Raw genomic sequence first — 21,829 nt, 5'->3', positions numbered from 1 at the left:
TGCGAACAGCTGCTTTACCGTTAGGCCTACCTAATCATATAACATAAATGCACGAACGCAAGATGGATAACTTTATTTCACTATCCAGGTTTATTTGACACTTTAAAAAGATTTGCACACAGGCGCCTACGTGGTACATACAATGTAGCAAAACAATAAAAATAAATATTACCAAGTAAGAACAATTTCACATTTCAAATAAAAATTAACAAATCAAAATAAAAAAGCAATCAGTACGGAGACACCGAGTCGGGCTGAAAATATTTGTACACACAGTATAAATAACCAGGCCTATCGAAAATTCGGCCTATATATTATTATTGGTATAATTGTGTAGAAAATTAGAATCCATTTTTTTGTTTATTTATTCTTATTTTATTGATTAAGCTTAAGTTATTATCAATGATTTGAATAGCTATGATAAATGTGTATACAAGGACCTTGCATATACAAGTTTTAAGTTAACATGTACCGTACTTAATTTGCACATTATTGAGATCTGGATTATTCCATTTTATGTAGAGGGATTTTTAGATTTTTAATTTGATTTTATTTTTGTCACTATCCACGGTATTAAAACATTTCTTATCTAATAACAAATTGCATCACTGTTTGTATTGAGATGTTTTAATACCTGTAAATGTTTATCCTTCCTTAGGTGTTTTGATCCTGTTGTATAATATATTGGGCGGTACTGTTATTATTAGCGTGTTTGATCTCGTACTCCATCTAAGAATTAAGTTGAGTTTACTAAAGTCATTCTAATCTTCCCAAAGCAGATGCTAAATAGATATCGAGCAAAACATGATGTCAGAACTAAGTGGAGCCATTTTATAAATCTCCCAAAAGTAATTTATAGCCCCAGGAGGAATTGTTTCGTAAGATTTGAAAATGTATATCTCTAAGCGAGCGAATGATTCAGAGTTGAACTTTAGACCTACACAATTGTATTAACGGTCGATTCTATTATATAAAAACAAAAATTGTATGTCAAATGCTTAAAAATTTAACCAAACAATATTCTTGCCTGAGATGTGTTATACCTTCCATAACGACCTGTGCATAATGACTTTCGCTATACATTTTATTTTTAAGTTTTATAAATGTAAGCAGCATTATATATACACAATGAATTTCTTGCTTACGTCTTAATGTGGTAGTAATTAAAATACACTTGAATTTATTGTTGAAAGCATTCCTCAATCGGACGGTCGATAATTTTACATCATTTGCCTCTGACGGGTTATATTTCAGTTAATTTATTAGTTTAAAGTGACATTTCGTGTTTCTTCATTCATCTAAATATGGAAAAATTGTATTTGCTTTTACCAATTTTCCAAGAAAATAATTAATTGTGTATTAAATACGGCTGAATGGCATTTAATGCACTGTAATATAACAATTTTGGTTCTACATTGGCCCATGTTGAAACTATGAGAAACATAATAGGGTAAACAGCGACCTCTTTAGTATATAGTGCCACCATAAAAATTCCAACTATGACCAAATTCTAAATTAATAGCACAGTAGTCAACCAAAGATAAACTAAAACTGGGCATACATTAAACAAACGCATGCATACAGCACACAGGAACCATGTTAATATGCAAGGTGTATCTGCATCATTATTACGGTAACGCACAGTGTTATAATATTTTGTAATAGGTTGCCCATTCGTTAACTCCTGTCAGACTATCACATTTGATTTTACAAAAACATGTGACATGCCTAAATATGGTCATGATAACATCATAATTATGATCATATATAGGCACATCACAACTATATATGGGCATACAACAGTTTTTTTGTCAAAGAAAATGTTTGAGCAGAGCTTTACGAATACTTTTCTCTGAAGTACCTGACACTAATGCAGAGTTGACTGGACAACAATAAAATGGAACAGTTTTCAGTTTTTGTTCAGTTGCTATACACCTAACGCACTACTAATAACGATAATTACACTGCGTTTACGATTCAAATGTAATAACCATAAATTGTATATAATTAATTTTAGATGTCAGAAGTGTCTCTTTAACAGTATACTATGGTGTTATTTTCCAGTATTAATGGTTTAAACCATGTTTTTATATAAGAACACTGGACATACTGTATTCAAGTGTAGATATACACATACAATGTCTCATTTTTGCGTATACAAGTCTCGATATCATCCAATTAACATTCTTCCGGGAAGAGAGAATATTTAGCTGAATGATATATAAAGTAAGGACATATTAAGTGATAGACTTTCAAAGGCATCATACGTATGTAGTCGAATTACAGGCCTGTAAGATAAAACTAGAATTATGGGGTCGGCCGACTCCCTTTAAAAGCGAACCCTCTCTGATAAACCAACAAACCCCTTCTCCGTGCGTAAATAGTATCAAAAGAATGAAATTTACCGTTTACATGTTAGAATGGTTCAGCAATATTGTGTTTTGTCCCTGACACCCCAAAAGCTCTTCCCTGTCTTCCCTAATTTAACAGGGAGCCTGGGCGTCCCTTGGTATTTGGCTACGACTCCCTTAATGAATCTTGTAATTTTGAATTATTTGCACTATTGCTATTAAGGGGGGGGGGGGGTCTATATAAATTTGCTTTGAATACATTCCTATATTGAACAACAGTGATGTTTTGCCCTACCTAACGTGTTACCGTACCGAATACTCAAGTGAATTCGCAAGTGATTCGGGTAGGAATCGAAACCACGACCTCCAGGTATCTAGTCTGGGTTCGAATCCCACCCGAATCACTTAATGTATTCGGTACGATAACACGTCAGGTAGGGAAAAACATCACTCCTATGGTATCTTCCTGACGCAAATTCATATCTTTATAGCACTTGCAGTACCCGCTGTTACTACTACCTACTAGGGGATCGGATTCATTACTTCTCACCAAGCGTAAGTTCGGTGGTCTAGTGGTTAAGATATCAGGCTAGATACCTACAGGTCGTGGGTTCGATTCCAACCCGAATCATTTGCGAATATATTTTCTGTTGCTAGTATTTGCGGACGCGTCAGGTAGAGCAAATCATCACACCTATGATATTTTCCTGACGCAAATATCTTTATATTGAACAGCACACCTAGGATTATGTCTTACGGTGCCGTGATACCCTATCATGTGTATAATCAGATAATACCACCATTTTCATAACACAAATTAGTAAACAGTATGAACAGAATATAACGGAATATAACGTCATATTCCAGTACAATACATTTGATTTTACAAAAACATGTGACATGCCTAAATATGGTCATGATAACATCATAATTATGATCATATATAGGCACATCACAACTATATATGGGCATACAACAGTTTTTTTGTCAAAGAAAATGTTTGAGCAGAGCTTTACGAATACTTTTCTCTGAAGTACCTGACACTAATGCAGAGTTGACTGGACAACAATAAAATGGAACAGTTTTCAGTTTTTGTTCAGTTGCTATACACCTAACGCACTACTAATAACGATAATTACACTGCGTTTACGATTCAAATGTAATAACCATAAATTGTATAAAATTAATTTTAGATGTCAGAAGTGTCTCTTTAACAGTATACTATGGTGTTATTTTCCAGTATTAATGGTTTAAACCATGTTTTTATATAAGAACACTGGACATACTGTATTCCGAGTGTAGATATACAAACTAAAATGGGTTATAATGTCTCATTTTTGCGTATACAAGTCTCGATATCATCCAATTAACATTCTTCCGGGAAGAGAGAATATTTAGCTGAATGATATATAAAGTAAGGACATATTAAGTGATAGACTTTCAAAGGCATCATACGTATGTAGTCGAATTACAGGCCTGTAAGATAAAACTAGAATTATGGGGTCGGCCGACTCCCTTTAAAAGCGAACCCTCTCTGATAAACCAACAAACCCCTTCTCCGTGCGTAAATAGTATCAAAAGAATGAAATTTACCGTTTACATGTTAGAATGGTTCAGCAATATTGTGTTTTGTCCCTGACACCCCAAAAGCTCTTCCATGTCTTCCCTAATCTAACAGGGAGCCTGGGCGTCCCTTGGTATTTGGCTACGACTCTCTTAATGAATCTTGTAATTTTGAATTATTTGCACTATTGCTATTAAAGGGGGGGGGGGGGTCTATATAAATTTGCTTTGAATACATTCCTATATTGAACAACAGTGATGTTTTGCCCTACCTAACGTGTTACCGCACCGAATACTCAAGTGAATTCGCAAGTGATTCGGGTAGGAATCGAAACCACGACCTCCAGGTATCTAGTCTGGGTTCGAATCCCACCCGAATCACTTACTGTATTCGGTACGATAACACGTCAGGTAGGGAAAAACATCACTCCTATGGTATCTTCCTGACGCAAATTCATGTCTTTATAGCACTTGCAGTACCCGCTGTTACTACTACCTACTAGGGGATCGGATTCATTACTTCTCACCAAGCGTAAGTTCGGTGGTCTAGTGGTTAAGATATCAGGCTAGATACCTACAGGTCGTGGGTTCGATTCCAACCCGAATCATTTGCGAATATATTTTCTGTTGCTAGTATTTGCGGACGCGTCAGGTAGAGCAAAGCATCACACCTATGATATTTTCCTGACGCAAATATCTTTAGTCCTCACGCATATGCGTATTTTAAACTTTAGCATACCGTATACTATCGTGTTGAGTTCAAGTTGCCTCTCTTGTTGGAACTAAGTGAATATTCATACAAGTTAAGACATTTAATATGATTTCTCACCATTAGCTTTCAATCCACTATCTCAGAATTTCTTCAGCTGGTTATGGAAAGGTATACTTATTATTAAATTTGGACGTCGACGCTGTGTGATTTATAGATGATATTTAATAAAACTGGTGGAGAAATTAAAAAATCTAAAACATACAGTACAGTACATCAACATTGATATATTGATGTGTCATAATTAACATGAGTGACAGACGGATTCTTTGTGATTGACAGGTGATTTATTGCAACAATTAAAAATAAACCAAGATATTAGTTTCTTAAAGCGCCAGTGACGATTACACGCTTCCAATACAAGTGATATCATAAATTGGACTTGCGCTCCAACAGATACCGAGAGATATAAGCCTTTATATCAAAGTGCAAAAATCAAGGCGTCGCAGGGGATTAAAGTTCCATTAAATCTTCCTATTTTTATGGAACGATTTGACAGCATGAATGTTGTATATGCGATACTCCGTACACATCAAATCGATTAAAGTATAATATCCTCAAGTTACACATTCCGCATTTTTATGCTGTTAAAAAATTTATGAATATTTTACAAAAAATTCAGAACAGTTTTAACTTATTCATTTTCAATGATTTTTTAGAATGTTGTAATTTACATATTAATATAAGTATGGATTATATTTTCTTGGCTGTGTAGCCTGTCAGTAATGGTTCTCCTCATGATCACTCCTCGGTGGCATAAAAGAGGTGCGTGGAGGGTGAGGAATACTCTCGCCCCTTCCTATTGAAAATGTTCGAAGCAAAAAAATATCACGCTTAAGTCAGATAAAAACTACCTCAAATAACATTATTTTGCGAACTAGCGCCTCTCACCTAATCATAAAAACCCTTCCACCTTGGCGTCCCTATCAGCCCCCACTCCTTCAAGAATCCTAGATACGACACTGGCTGTCCTGAGTTTTGATATTATTTATTTCGTCATTAAAAATAACTCAAAAAAGTTATTTTCTCTTCTGTCATTACTGCCATCTTTTCGTCAGTCCTATTTGTTCTTTGACTAAACAAATGAAATGAAATACAACATTTCCAAATGAAAGGTGAGTTCCAAAAATAACAAAGCACTGTTATTTACAAAATCTATTTTACTAATTTCTAGTGAGACGTACATCAAACCAATTCAGTCTTTATTTCGGTGTACCTTCATAAAAAAACATACATGGTAGCCAGAGAAGAATTGCGTATGCATTTACAATAAAAATCGACAACATATTATAAATTAGAATACAGTTACAAAACTGCTTACAGAAATGTTATTTTTTCTTAAATTGATTGACCTGCGATTTTATGGATCAATACAAAGACAATATAAACGTGGCGAGGAAAATATTACCATTTTGTAATTTTTAACTGAAAGCAACTTGCTCAATTAAGGTATACAAAGCAATAAATTCAAATGATGTATGCATTGAATTGTATCGTTCAACTTGTTATATAAGTTTCGTTTCTGCTTATCCAGTCTCGAGCTTCAAAAGGGCAATCAATATAATAAAAATTCATACAGATAGTGTAATTTTTATTCCTGAAATTGTCTAGACGAATTGGTCAACATAATGGCGTTAAAAAATGAACTATAACCTCTGAGCTAAACTAGTGTTCGTGAGAAAACGATCAGGTTTCTGCTCTTGGTCATCGAGTGCATTTTTCATTTTTAATGCATTTTGTGTCGTTGTGATATAGATCGTGTTAATGTTATCCAGGCAAACATATTGGTGATCTTTGTGGTTAGGGTGTGAAAATAACATCAATACAAAGTTGTAGAAACTTTTGCAACCTTATTTAGTTGGAATACGATTATAAGAACACAGAAACATGGTTTAGATTTCTTTATTTTACTATGATTGATTATAAAAATATATTTTCAGAGATCCCGTCTTGTCGTTCGAATGCTTAAGATGAGGGCGTACAACATTAATCTATTTCAGAGCCGTAGATAGAGAGAGTTTGGCCAACTTGGCGCAGGGACGCCATTTCGTTACCAAACAGCCCAGGCACATGCGCGCGTATAGCTTTAATGTTTTGTTTTGGTGACAACATGGCCAGTGTAAGTCATGTGATTGCGATCCACCCAATCACACGCGCGTATATCGAATCCCGTGAAACAGAGTTGGCCAAACTATCTCTATCAACGGATCTGATCTATTTGTTTGTGGTGCATCTAGAGCTGCTGCTCAGTTACACATGCGCAAGAGAGTGTGAAAGATCAATGTGACTTTAATTACCAACGATGTCTCAGTTGGTTAAGGCGTTGGCATACAAGTTGAAATCCCGGTCACGGAAACCTTCAACTTTTAATTTGAAAATATACGTATAATTATTATAGCATTACCGACAGAGTCATCTAGATGTGTATAAGAGACAGAACTAGCGCCTCTCACCTAATCATAAAAACCCTTCCACCTTGGCGTCCCTATCAGCCCCCACTCCTTCAAGAATCCTAGATACGACACTGGCTGTCCTGAGTTTTAAAATATGGGTTGAGGTTAAACGCTGTCTCTTATACACATCTATATATATATATAATCAGAACAAGCCTAATAGCATTTTTAACATGCACTGAGAATTATATTTGATTTTCAAATATTTGGAAGAGATAAAACATGAACGATACGATAAGAAAGACGATTCATCTTTAGAGATAAATCGTCTTTCATACCATAATACGTTAATCGTTTAAGTTATAATAAATATTCTAGTTGTCTTGTTTACGACTTAAGTCACATAGTCATTATGTGTACACGGCTGATCCCAATGGGTGTTCCAAAAATAGACTGAGTCTGCCTGTTCTTTCTATGCGTAGCGTGCAGCGTAAGTTGAAGGATTTACTGGTTTTTTTTAATCATTTTCTGGAGAAGTATCCCAACGAAAGAAAATGATCACTACTTATGTGGTGCGACCAAACAAATGATGTACTATTAGGAAAAACGATAATGAATAAGAATACGTCATTTTCATTATTGTCATATCCTTTCATAAAACATTCTTTACAATACATATACGTGCTGAATGTGATAACAGATTCCTTAAAAAGGCAGGGATGGTCTACGTTTTGAAAGATACTATTATGATAAGGAATTGATTAACTAAGAAGTTGATGACGCAACCATATCCGTTATCGTTTTCGTAAGTTTGCGAAACCTTCCTAATATTTCATACTAAACGTGAAAAAGTAATAATATTGTAATGAGTTTGCATTTGGATGTCCATTGATTGGCCATCGTGGAGATTTAGCCACAATTTACCTCTCAACGTCTGACGTCACCATATAAATAATACGTCTATGGACACTCAAGTGTGACCGGATTTATAGCCAATTTACATCAAATGATGAGGCACGATTCACTGCTCACGTTATTTACAATTCTCATATTAGGGAGCTTTCGGTTGCACGACGCGTTGGCCGTAGAACGTAATGGCGCCTGCGCATGCGAGAACGTAGAACGTAGGACGGGCAAACATGAGTAACCGTTTTAGCGTCATGTCTCGCGCAAATCAAAAGCTCCCTGTGACACGTAAAACTGAGAACACTTCACCTAGGCTAAAGCAAACATCCATTTTATAGTCTTCAACACTCCAATCTCCTTCCAAGGCAGTTGGGTTTTTCGGGGTTAACTGCCAATTCATGCCTGCATACGTTCAACCTGCTTCGATTTTAGAGTCTCATAAATCTAATATTTTAGCACAGATACGAATACGAATGATGTATTGTAAGTTAGTTCCATAAATCATTGATGGTGCCCGCACATCTTTAATGCAATACTGATTGTCTGAATACTTCAATTTTTGAGTCATCAAATATAAAATATTATAAACTTCTTAAAAACCTAAAACAACCCGATTTTTTTGTTCACTTTATTATGAAGATTAACAATTACGAATGCTCAAAGATATACCGGTAATCCATTCGTTTATTAATTAAAATTTATCATCCGCAAAAAACTGTTTTAAAAATTATACCACTGACAGACAGCAGTGTTACCTTTTGTTCTATACACACATAATCCCTAGTAGGCCTACATACATTTTTTTCTCGTAGTAATATTTTAATACTTCTCTGGTCTTAAATTTTTAATTTTTTTTTCCTCCGGACTTGACCAATACTGTGGGTCTGTATAAAGATTTAAACAAAAACTCAGCTTCTGGAAGCAGTGCCATCAATGTAGTCTCATAGTCTGGATCTATTTGATATGGAATGACTATAATTTCTGTTATGTTTTCCCAACCGATAACCGTTTCCCTAACCCCACTTAAGAAAATATGTATCTGGGATTTCATTAACTTGAAATAACAAAATATGGGTTGAGGTTAAACGATCTCCTGGCCTGTAGATAATGGTCATGATAGCGTTATTTCCGATAGGGTCAACAGATTATGTCGATCGAAATTTAATTTATAATAAACAGTCAACAATGAGGCGCATCTAAGCAAAACGTTACATGAAAACTACGGTAATGTAAATATGGCATTATTTAAAAAGCGTTTATAATGTAATTGTTTAATCACTGTAAATTTAACACGGAATAATATTAACGGAGCATGGAGGTATAAAATATATTATACCTCCATGATCCGAGAATAGCACTACTGGTGATAATCACTTTGTGTGCGCTAATTCATGGAGATCTTTCCATCTTATTGTGTTATTTCATCAATCTGCCCTCCTTTGATAACAGTAAATAGCCAACTGTCTTTCGGAAGGATGTTAAAGTCGTTGGTCCCTTGTATTAACTGACTTTGCACGTTAAAGAACACAGCAAGTATAATCTCTTATGGAAAAAGAGCAAAGGGTTGTCTCCCGATGTATTGTCCAATTCACCAACATGACAGGACTACTTCAACTAAGTTCCTTTAACTGTACTTACCTAGACTTCATCTGACACAATTATATGTCAATATAATGATGCAATATGTGAGGTGTCGTGACAAAATGAGTCTTTAGAACACCACCAGGTCAGTTTGAGATAATCAGGAAAATATATCTAAAGTGATATTTTGACAAAAATTGGGTTCAAATGTTTATAATAAGATATGATATGATAAGTTTAGTATGTATATTTCATAGTAATAACAATTCTGAGTTGAGTTACCTTAAAGTCAAAGTTTTTGAGGCACATTTTTTAAAGTTATTTTTCAGAAATGTTAGGAAAACCAACAAAAAAAATTATCCTTTGTTTATCTTCAGAGTATGTTTTTAGACATCTGAACTTAAAAACGATGTTACTCTGGTTTCACTCAACTTAAGAACATATTCAAAGACCAAAATAAAGCTGATATAGTAATAATATATCTAAATTTATCAATAACTCATTTTTCATTTTTTGTACCACAAGACTCATTTTGTCACGTCACGACACCTCACATATTGCATCATTATATTGACATATAATTGTGTCAGATGAACGTCTCATATCTCATATCACCGAAATATATTAGGCGTAGCAAATCTAATGCATTAAGAAAGAAGAATCGGTCCAATAACGATCAAATACCAGCTTAGCAGAGAGCTGTTGTAAATGGATTACAGTGTTTTAAGGTAGACAGTTACATCGTTTTAAATTTTATCACCAAGAACTGTTAGATAAAACAATGGAATTAACCTCCTCGTTTGACCGTAGATTTTTAATTTGGTTTAAATTATGGTTTCGTCAATTAACGAACAATATTACTCTCCTTGTCCTAATGGGGATGCGCAACAACTTGATGATAGCAAGGATGGATGTAATTTTCATTTGGCCTGTTGTTATACTTGACGCTTATCCGTCTAAGGACTTCCGAATGACGTGTCTTAGAAATTAACGAAGTCTGTCGATGGACTACTTATAACAGTTCATATATCAACACGTTTCACACTAACTGCATTTCACAATAAATTATTTTTACAAACATATATATGTCTACTATTAGCAATTTAGATTTTAACCAACGTATACTGTCTGTCGTAAACTTGGAAAAAAAAATAGCTGGTGTGTGTATTTAAGTACGTTATAATAACTTACATTATCATTCCAAAATGATATGTGCATACACTCCCAGAGTGGAACTGTATCTTTGTAGTGCCTGCCTGTATTCCAGGCCCTGGGTTCAAATCGTGCGACACCATTAGTTTTTCCAACGATCCACTGCACATATGCAATGTTTCTCTTACATAACATACACTGAGATATACATGGCCAGCGAATTGGGTGCATAACAACCGTATTGTCTGAGAAAGCGACATAATCTACTATAATTTATGTAAAGCGGATATCACCTTGTTTTGACTAACACAATTTATATAAGATATTTATTAGTTAAAACTATACGTTTTATTTATTTTTCTTTATTTATTAAATAATTCAGCCCCAATATTAAATAATACAGCCCATAGATTTTGTTCTCACTTGCAGAGCATGATATGTATATTATGTATGTGACACGGGCGGATCCAGAATTTTAAAACGGAGGGGGGGGGGGGGGTTGGGGTAGGGTACAACATTTTCATAATAGTAGTGAGTAGCGTTTATTTCAATACAAAACATTGATAGGCCCTTTTTGCATTTATATTTTCCAATTTAGTGGCAAAACTTACGTTCACCCGTGCCTCCCTAATGGATCCGCGCCCGTCCTTGGACAGTGATACATGATTAATTTTCAATACAAGTAGAGATAACAAACTAAATAAATATATAATAATAATGATATGTTTTACAGGTGTTATTAATCCAATTAATCTGTAATTCAACAAAAACTAAACTACTTTTGTGTCTTATTTGAAGTACCGGTAAACTCTAATTAAAGACCGCACTGAAGACCACTTTTCTGAGGTTTCATATTAACAAGTGTCTTTTATCTTTATCATTCTAATTAGAGCCATGGAAACTCCGGTCCCAAAAGTGGTCTTTAATTGGAGAGAGACGTGTTAAAGAAGAAAAGGAAACGAAATGCAAGTATACACCAGAAAAATATATTCAAAGGCACTTTAAAAATTTTTTTTTATAACGTGACACCCTTTCAAAGCTAATAAAACGAGTCTAATATTAAATTGCTGTCAGCGTATTTTATTCTCACATTTGTTACTATGCTCTTTTCTGTGGTCCCATATTAAGAAATGTCTTTTATCGTTATTCTAATTAGAGACATGTCCCAAAAATGGTCTTTAATTGGAGAGAGACTTGTAAAAGAATAGGAAACGAAATGCAAATATACACCAGAAAAACATAATCAAAGGCACTTTAAAATAACGTGAAATCCTTAATCACAGCTAATAAAACGAGTCTAATATTAAATTGCTGTCAGCATTTATTCTGACCTATGTTACTTAAAAGCTACTTAAATTGTACTTAATTGCCTGTCCCAATTAAATCATATGATAATAAACCACACATTGTGTACGTAAAAGCTCTACACCACCATTATAAATAGTGAGATGAGTTGGGAATATGTTATTGCTATCTAAATGACCCAATTCGTTTTAGCATAATTATCCAATTATCAAAGCTTTAAGAGGGACTTTTAAGTTGACACTACGGGTGCTCATAATTCTCTAGTGGTTCAATAAATGGATATCGGATACATTAACCCTGCTGAACTATATAATGAAAAATGAACATGGATGGATGGATTTATTCGGTGAAAACACCAAAGATAACCCAGTCTGAAGAAGACGTAATTCCAGTGGGGTCGCTGGTGGTGACTGGACAGTGTACACGACCGGGAGACAATACCCTACTCTTTAACATGCACATGGGCCCTAAATGCACACGGTACCAACGGCTTAAACGTTATCGTAACTTGCATTTCAGCCCTCCAGCTGAAAATATACAAGAAGAGCAGCGAACTGGGGACCAGGAGTCACAGTTCAGCGCACACACAGTGCGCCACAGTTTAGCCGAATGAGCTAAGCTGCTCTCATGAGCATGAACAAAATATGTGAGGGAGCTTGGTCACATGATAAAATAATTTAAAAGTTATTTTAACATTTTGGTTAAAAAAAACCTCCGATTGTTTAATTAACGCAAATGACGTAACGTAATTTCATATTCAGATAGTTGGCTACTGACACGTGGTATTGAAATGCGATACTAAAGTAATTACGATCGCCTATATTTTTCTACAGCCTACAAACTTAGACATTGAGGTCACGGGCAACCTACTACAACAATTTTGAAGCAGCAGCAAATACCTTAAATTCACGACGCTATAATGGTTAAAGTGGAGAATATGATATGAAATATAAGTTACAACATGCGACACTTTATTTTACGTGTTATGGTAATTAGTTGGGAGGTTCTATTGGGCTTTATTGTCCATTTTTCTCTTGAGTGCGTTAAGCAAATAGATGTACGTAATTTTTAAAAGTATTGTTTTAATTATCATTATCATATATAGGCCTATATATGTATTGACATTCATATAATATTCAAACTGTAAAGCTAAATTTAGTTGCACTGCTCTATATTTTTAATAGTTACGGTATTATTGTACATTTATTTTTCATATCTATCAGTGTGAGTTTTAGATTTATTGTATTATGAATATATAGTAATTTTACCTGGTCATAATATAATAATAATTAAAAACCTCTCCAATTAAGGACCACCTTCAATTAAAAACCACTTTTGTGGCCCAATATTAACAAATGTCTTTTATCTTTATTATTCTAATTAGAGTCAAAGCTGCTAAAGAACATAGAAACCCCGGTCCCAAAAATGATCTCTAATTGGAGGGACACCTGTATTTTCAAAAATAAGGGATGTGCGTGCGTGTGTATTCAATTTTATCATGAACAATACATGGTATACTAGGTCTATGCTATTTCTATGGCAAAGAATGCTAGTACAACGATGAGAATAGACATAATGCGTGTTATGCTTATTATGTTACCATAAATGAAATCCCGTGTTGTCTATTACGGTTCTGCGAAAACACAGCGATTGTTATTATAGTGCATCACGAAGGCAATCTCTCGAAAACTTGTTTATGGTGATGGTATTGTAATGAATAATGACGGATTAACTTACAAAATAAAAACCACTTAGGCCTAATTATTAATTATCCCATGTTGATCCTATTTATACGTGATACGTTTGATTAATGTATTTTAAGCCGGGCACTCACTAGACGCACGACAAATCCAACTACGCTCCCTGCGAGCGTTAGACGACACGACGCCGGTATGCTGATTGTCGGTGGCAGCCTGAACGGATCGTAACTGAAAACGATCCATTGCACGCGTCGTGACATAGCGTTCTCCATAGAATCGCGTCGGCCGACGACCGTCGGGCGCAGTAAGTGCCCTCGCTTTAAGCCACATTTACACTAGACACCATTACGACACGACCAAATGACATAGGCCTACCTTGAAAAGACGTCCATGGGCTGCTTTTCGGGATGGGCTTCTTTTCGAAGCTACATTTGCAAACTAAATAGGGGGCTTCAATTCGAAATGGGCTTTTCGATATTAAGCCAATTGGGCTTCTATTCGAAGTTTTGGTATTAGGCCCTATATTATGATATGACATGAAATGATGTGATATGCAGCTATATGGTAATTATGATATACTGTATATATATGACATGATATGATATGACATGATATGGTATATGAAATGATAAAGTCAAAGCTACGTTATCATAATTATATTTATGGTCTGTTCGAAACACGTCAACCCTGTTTCTTCAATTTGGTATGATAACTTAATGATATATGATAAATGATATTACATATATCGATTTGGTGTCATGCATGAATATGATATGACATGACATGATGTGTTACAATAAGATCTGAAATGATATAATATCATCAAAGATCGTATTCTGTACGTGACAGATTATACTAAATTAAATTTATATTCTCTCGGAAACACGCCAACCCTGTTCTTTTAATGTGCGTCTCTAATTCCCTCAGTGTATATTACACGTGAAAGACAACTTGTAATGAACCGCCAACTATGATAATTATCAAATTATAAAGTTTATTTTACACGCAGTAGGAAAAACAACTCTTCACACTGACGACACGTCGCACATTTCAACAACATTAAAATTATTCAATTGTTTTACACTCATAGCATTCGTATTTTATCTGTAATAATATGTACAGAATACATACCGGTACCGGTAATTTCATGTTATAAATAATATAGAAAACAATTACAAAAGATTATACCAACCATGACATTTGGTAGTGTAAAACTTAATGAGTGCGGTATTAAAAAAAAAAAAAAAAAAAAAACATGTTTAATGATCTCACCATCTCACATTGTGTATTAACATAATGGTCAAAATATAGAACCTCCGGGAAAATTATAATTCGTATTATACAGTGATCCCTTCATTTCTTGAATCGCATCACGGTGGCTTTTATGACGTTTGTTTTTCTAAAGAGCGAAAGGAATCCCAGGTCAACCGAAGTTTAGATTAACATAACAATGTGTGAACTAGAAAGGCTTACGTAACAATGGTGAAGGAAGACGGGTTACGTATGTTGAATGTGGAGGCTGTCAAGGCTTATAAATGGGGATTCTACGAATGTCGAAAATTAGGTTCCCACGTATGTCGAAAGAGTTCCACGTGTGTCGAAGATGTCGTTCAGGCACTGAGGTACACAAGAGACAGAATGCCACTTATAGCGAAGATGGAAGTTCAAGATGGGGTTCTACCTGTCGGAAACGTGGTTTTACCATAGTCGCAGTTGTTCCACCAAACATGTCTTTTCTTCGAAGATCAGGCACCTCTAGGCACCTCTGAGATACCTAACTTTATATATGTCCTGGGGCACCTCGACCAAGTGGACCTATTGAAGTTAGATATAGTAAGTGTCTGTCAAGGTTTGGCACTACAGGCTAGGCCGATTTTAATTTTTGGATTTTAGATGAAAATGGGGTTAAAGGCCCTGTCCAAACAAAATTGTATCTGACAAATATGGGATATGCCTAAATATGGTCATGATGACATCACATCATGACCATATATAGGCACACCTTCACTATGTATGGTCCGACGAAATGTGATAGTCTGGAGAAGGCTCAATATAAGTGTTCTATGTATGTATGTATGTCTTCGGCAAAAAACAAGTCCACGTTGTTTAAAGATGCATTGTATTGAAAAATACCAAAGAAATATCCTGAAAATCAGTGAAAGTAACATAACTTAATGAACATAAAAATAGTGCATTTAAACATTTTGACCCATAATTTTACAGCGAAAAATGATAAAACACTTCTAGTCGCTGGAAGTTTTTTATTATTTGCATCTTGTTCAGTACAGAAATCAGGTTACACATTAAAATAAAATTCAATAATTTCTATTCTGAAGTTAATAATTTGTATGTTACTTCAAAATGAGCAAGGTAATTTCATAATTATTTTTAATGATTTTTTTTGTTTTTTTCAGGGGACATACATCTTTAGCTTTTCTAATGTAAAGTGGGTTGGCAGGTTCAAAAGTATGCCGATGCCATGATTAGTAGCATCATTATGGGATGCTCTTCCTTAGGGAGCTGAGTATGTGTTCTAGAATTTGATCGAAATCAAAGAGCTGCTCTTATCCATAGGTAGGTATAACATTATGTGAAGCACTCGAGGCCTTGAAAATAATTACACTATAAAACTAACAACATTATTATATATACTGAAGTAGGCTTACGAAGCCGAAGATGGGTTTCCAGTATGCAGTAAGATAGGGTTTCAAGTATGTCGAATGAAATAATGACATAAGAGATTTTACTTGGAATTTGCTATAATATTTCACATTTGCTGTTTATTAACTATGATCATTAAGTAGGCCTATATAAAAACCATTATTGATAACTACCCGGTAGATAAAATAGGGTAGCTAATAAGCCTATTCATAAATGATACAGATAGGCCTATAGTGCCTACGATTAAAATTCTATTAGATCACTATCAAGTTTGTCAAAAAATCCAGAGCCTTATTGACAAAATAGGTAAGATAATTTTAAAATAAATCATTATTAATGCATGTTATGATATTGATCTTGTCATGACCCAATAAAAGGATAGCAGATCTCTTAACCCCTGAGTCTTTTAAGAGTGATGACGTGATAGATCGAGAAAAATGGAGTAAAAAGACGGGCTTGAGGCAGGGGAATTGATACTCCAACAAAATGAGCACATCACTAATCAAATGATTGATATATAACATAAAATCAAGCGTTAACAAAATACTACAGGAGTAGTCGAAATATTCTATACTCTATGTAGAGACAAACTCTAGGCCGTCTGGTGGTAAAGCTTTAATAAATATATAAATTCACGTTAAAGAGGAATCTGCGAGTGTGAAAAAGTAGCTATCTGTGCAGATGCCTTAACCATGGGCCATTGAGGATTCGTTGGGAATTCAAATCCAAATAAAGCAACTCAGACTGCACACCCTTTTGCACATGCGTTGTTGAACAGCACTAGTTCTTCGTTGGATATATACAATTGTTTACTCACTGGTTAAACGATTTGCCTTATAATTACATAGAATGTGAACAAATGCTTTTATTTTTTTTAAATGTTTTATTTATTTATTTGCAATCATTATCAGTAATACTATCATCACCATATATTATTCATTATTGCCAATAATACTTGAAAAGTATTATAATAAACATGGTCCATCATATTAATGGCAAAAGCTAATCGGAACTAAACTGTGGTGAGATTGACATGAATGTTAAATTCCTCAGACATTATCAAAGGCTTTGGGCTTCCGATATCACTTTCTATCTAAAGGAAGTCTATTTATTATGAATGAGAGGTGTACGCAAGGTAGTACAGTATACGTTATGCTTTGCCAACCGGTAATTTCACAAATCAAAAACTGTGTATTATAACAGATCGATGGTCCATTCTGCTCTAAGGTGATTAGAACTTGTTCAAATAATAGATTGCCGAAGACGAAACCGGAGAATATTATACTAATAATAATCTTCCATATTTAATCTATTCTAATTCTTTGTGATTTTTGTTTAGATATCGCATGTAATTAGTTATCGTTTTCTTCACACACTTTCGAAGATTTATGATTGTAGCACGATAGGTAGAAGGGGAATTAATTGGTTTTGAAATTGTTGCCGATGCCTCGTTGTTTGAGTACACTGATGCGATCTTAATAATATGTTTCAACACCGCTGTACAAATGAAGGCCCAAGATATCACATTCATGTAATTAAAAACTTGTTTGATAATTTGATTAACACGAATTCAACTAATTCGGTTATTGACTCGTTATCTTTAATAGATTTTGGACGTTCATTGTATTGATTGTAATGTATACAGTAGATAGGCTGTTGTGGTGAATGTTGACTTATTATAAGAAGTAGGCCTATTTAATAAAAACTAAAATGAAATGTGGATACGTTCATTGATTAATTGATTCATGATTGATTGATTGAATAATTGATTAAATGATTGATTGATTGACTGATTGGTTGATTGGTTGATTGATTGATGCATTAATTAATTCATCAATCAACATAGATGGATGGATGGATAGATGGATGAAAGGTTCTGCGGCTGGATAGATGATCAATATGAATTGATTAATCGATACATTGATTCATATTGATCGGTTGATTGGTTGGTTGGTTAATTGATTGGAGGTTGAATAATTGATTGATTGATTGGTTGATTGATTGATGCATTGATGAATTCTTCAATCAATAGATAGATAGATGAATAGATGGATGGATGAATGAATAAATGATCTGCAGCTTGATAGATGATCGATGGAAATATGAATTGTTTAATCGATAAATTGATAGAATTATCGATTGATTGGTTGAATAAATTTTTGGCTATTTGCTTGCTTGATTGATTGATGGATCGACTGATTGGTTGATTTATTGATATTGATTGTATAGATAATTAGATGCTTGACTGTTTTCTACTTATTGGTCGGTTAATTGATCGAGGCATTGATTAATTGATAAATTTATTTATTTTTTTCTATTAATGTATCGATCGATTGATGTATATAGTTTTTATTGATTAGTTGACCAATATATTTGATTGGTTAAATAATAATTGGTCGATTGGCCACTTAACTGTTTAATTGATTGATTGTATAATTGATTGATTGATAACCATTGCAAAATAAGTGATGTAGAAAAATAGAATGGCGTAAATTAACGTTTGGTTACATTATGGCTATGGTATCGTCCTCAATATATTAATATACCATTGTAGGTGTATCGAGGTAGGCGTTACAAAATTACTGCGTATATTTGCATCATTTAATGCAATGCTAAACTATTGTTGCTGAATAATTATGTGGACATCATACCACAACATATCAACCAAGTCTAGGCCTACCATTTGTTTAGTGCATCTATCGTACCGACAGCCTAACCGAGAAAACAAGACCAATAGGCGTTATGTCACGAATGTATTTCCAGTTTTGTCGGATATACAAACTATGGAAGTAGACATCATTATCATCTGATTTACGTTGCGAAAACTTAATAAATCGTGACCAATCCATCCGAAAGACTTGGTTGATATTTTTTTCGATTTGAATTTTTTGAATTAACATTATACAGTAATAAGGTATAGGCCTAGCATGTACTCAGCGACGTAATGATTCGGAACGATGTGCATATAAAATTGGAAACGGTAAATTGCGATCTAAATAGGAAGCTGTTGTTGTGTCTACTGCCCCTCAGGGAGCAGTAGACACTATATAAGTTGACACAAAGTTTGACCTTACTAATTCCGGGGGAGGTCACTTGTAGGTGGACATCTTATGTGTGGTTAGTAACAGGAACAGTCCTGGTAACAGGATAAGAATGTTACTGTCACTGTAATGTATTAACAGGACCATGGTGTACTGTAGTGTATATGAATAGGCAATTATACATGAGAGTATATCAACACCCCACTTTCTCTCATGATAAACCATTAAATCATTAATCATTTTCCACGTCATCGTTTCTATAAAATTAGGCAGCACACGCTCCCGCTGGGAGCCTATTTTCAGTCATGTTGCTCTGGCTATTCTGACTTTGGGCAACGATGTTTAAAAACATTGTGACACACATATTGCGCAAAAACTTGTCATCCAGTACTCAGAATTATGTGTGCCGGTAAGCCTATACGCCTAGACGTCGATGAGAAAGAAATTGCCTCGTGTTTACTGCCAGTTTATATTTTTATTATTATCCAGTAGAGTGTAAAATCGTATAAATAAGCCCTTGAAACCCCTAAATTGTCGTAGTTTGGTTCACTTCACTTCCGAGACATTTTGAGCGACGCCCGATCACGCCCACTTACGTTCTCGTCAGGGAGTCGCCCCCCTCCCCGTTGGGGACATCGGACACCCGGTAAGGCAAATCCAGGCGCCACCCCTGCCTCTGTTAATAATGATAGTGCTGATGAATAAGATGATGGTATTATGATGACTAAGACAATAGTCTCGTAGTCTTCAATAGCCTATTATATGAAATCATCCTCCTCAGCTGGATAAATTTCGGTTCTATGGGAGCACCATGATAAATGTCGGGGTTATTTTTTAAATTTATTGCGTAAAATTGACAGTTGTTGCACGGTAATGGGAAATTAACGAGCATTAAAAAATCTCCTTGCATATTTCCAGCATTAAATACATATGATACGGGTTTCAGGTGTTTGTATAACGTAATATCATATCATATATAACGTAATATGTTCCTCACATCTTCGATTGCAAAGTGATGTTGAATGAAATGTGACCAGGTCTAAATAAAATGTTTCCCACACGAAAAAATAGACGAGCGGTACCGGAGAAAGACAACATGGTTTCTTGCTTCAAACAAGGTATCCATTCGTAGAAGTCCTATGAAGGTAAGGCTATCCAAGTGAACATAAAAGGGTCGGGAACAAGGACATACCTTCGACTTTAGATTGACAAAGATTGAAATTATGTTAAGCAGACACAATGTATACGCACTAGGTCTAGAGTCTAGTTAGAATATGTAATATATATTTATATTATATAATATATACATATACATATATATATATATAAGATATATGTTATTTAGTAAAATAAATTAAATTTAATGTAAATATGGAAGAAGCACAGAAAAAAGAAGAATAGGAAAGCAACTTGGATCGGCTGAAATAACAATAATTTTGTCATTATTGCATCACGTTTTTGTGAAAATGTTTAGGCACTAATCATCAGAGGTCAAGGTGCCGGCAGCCTACACATTTCATACATTCGACATCGAACATAAGAACTCAATAACCGTCCATAGCTCATATTTATAGAAAATTGTTAGCTTCGTAAAAATTTAAAATTCCTAATGATATATCTTATGTTTTAATATTTTTTACATAGGCCTACTGCACATTTTTGTGTATTCACTTTAACTTTTCGCCGATGTTACTTTTATCAAATATGTTTTCATGAATTATTAAACTAAACTGAGTTTGGTTTGATTATCCTTTCCTATATTTTAAGACACACACCACTTTCTGGTGATTTTCGTCACGAGGAAAAGTTGTGCATGGTATAGGGATTGAACCCAGGACCGTGGGATAGGAACCATCTTAGTACCAAGCCATTAAACTCCACGCCATTGACCCCTCATAATAGCCTATCATCAACAGTTTAGGAATAAATATATTATGGTAGGTGACGTGGGACGGAAGGTATCAAGAATAGATAATGCTGCAGATGATGATGGGCAGGCCTATCACTTTCACCACCATGCTGCTAAGTTCATTAAACCATGATTAAACCAAGGAGGATTAAACTATACGCGTTTTCCTAATGTGGATGCATTCTCCTCATGCCTTCGGTAATATGCTACCGAGGTGCTGCCTTGAAATTGCATTATCATCGGTAAATGACCCTCTCGAATATTCAATGTTTTAAATTTCGTTTAATTATTTACCTGCCAACAGCAATGCAGCATCTCAATTATAGGCTTGCAAAAATAAATGTATACATTGTATTATTAATGTGTATATTATGTATAACATACACAGATAGATACATAATAACAGTACAATATATATTATAACAAATAGATAAAATAATAACAGTGTCCGAATATACACATATACATAATTTATATAATAAATATACATATATTATA

The 21,829-nt window shown here is 34.5% G+C and overlaps 1 long non-coding RNA gene across 1 annotated transcript; it reads left to right on the top strand.

The window, feature by feature from the left end:
• Window positions 1-14,970: 14,970 nt before the first annotated feature.
• Window positions 14,971-18,101, top strand: LOC117119009. Its single transcript, XR_004447122.1, has 2 exons — window positions 14,971-15,553; window positions 16,135-18,101. It is a non-coding gene; the product is annotated as an uncharacterized LOC117119009 (long non-coding RNA).
• Window positions 18,102-21,829: the final 3,728 nt, after the last annotated feature.

This window comes from Anneissia japonica, unplaced genomic scaffold, assembly GCF_011630105.1.
Source record: "Anneissia japonica isolate Jap-2015-1 unplaced genomic scaffold, ASM1163010v1 scaffold1826_len1998817_cov189, whole genome shotgun sequence".
Lineage (NCBI taxonomy): Eukaryota > Metazoa > Echinodermata > Crinoidea > Comatulida > Comatulidae > Anneissia > Anneissia japonica.
This window is presented reverse-complemented; position numbering and strand designations above follow the sequence as displayed.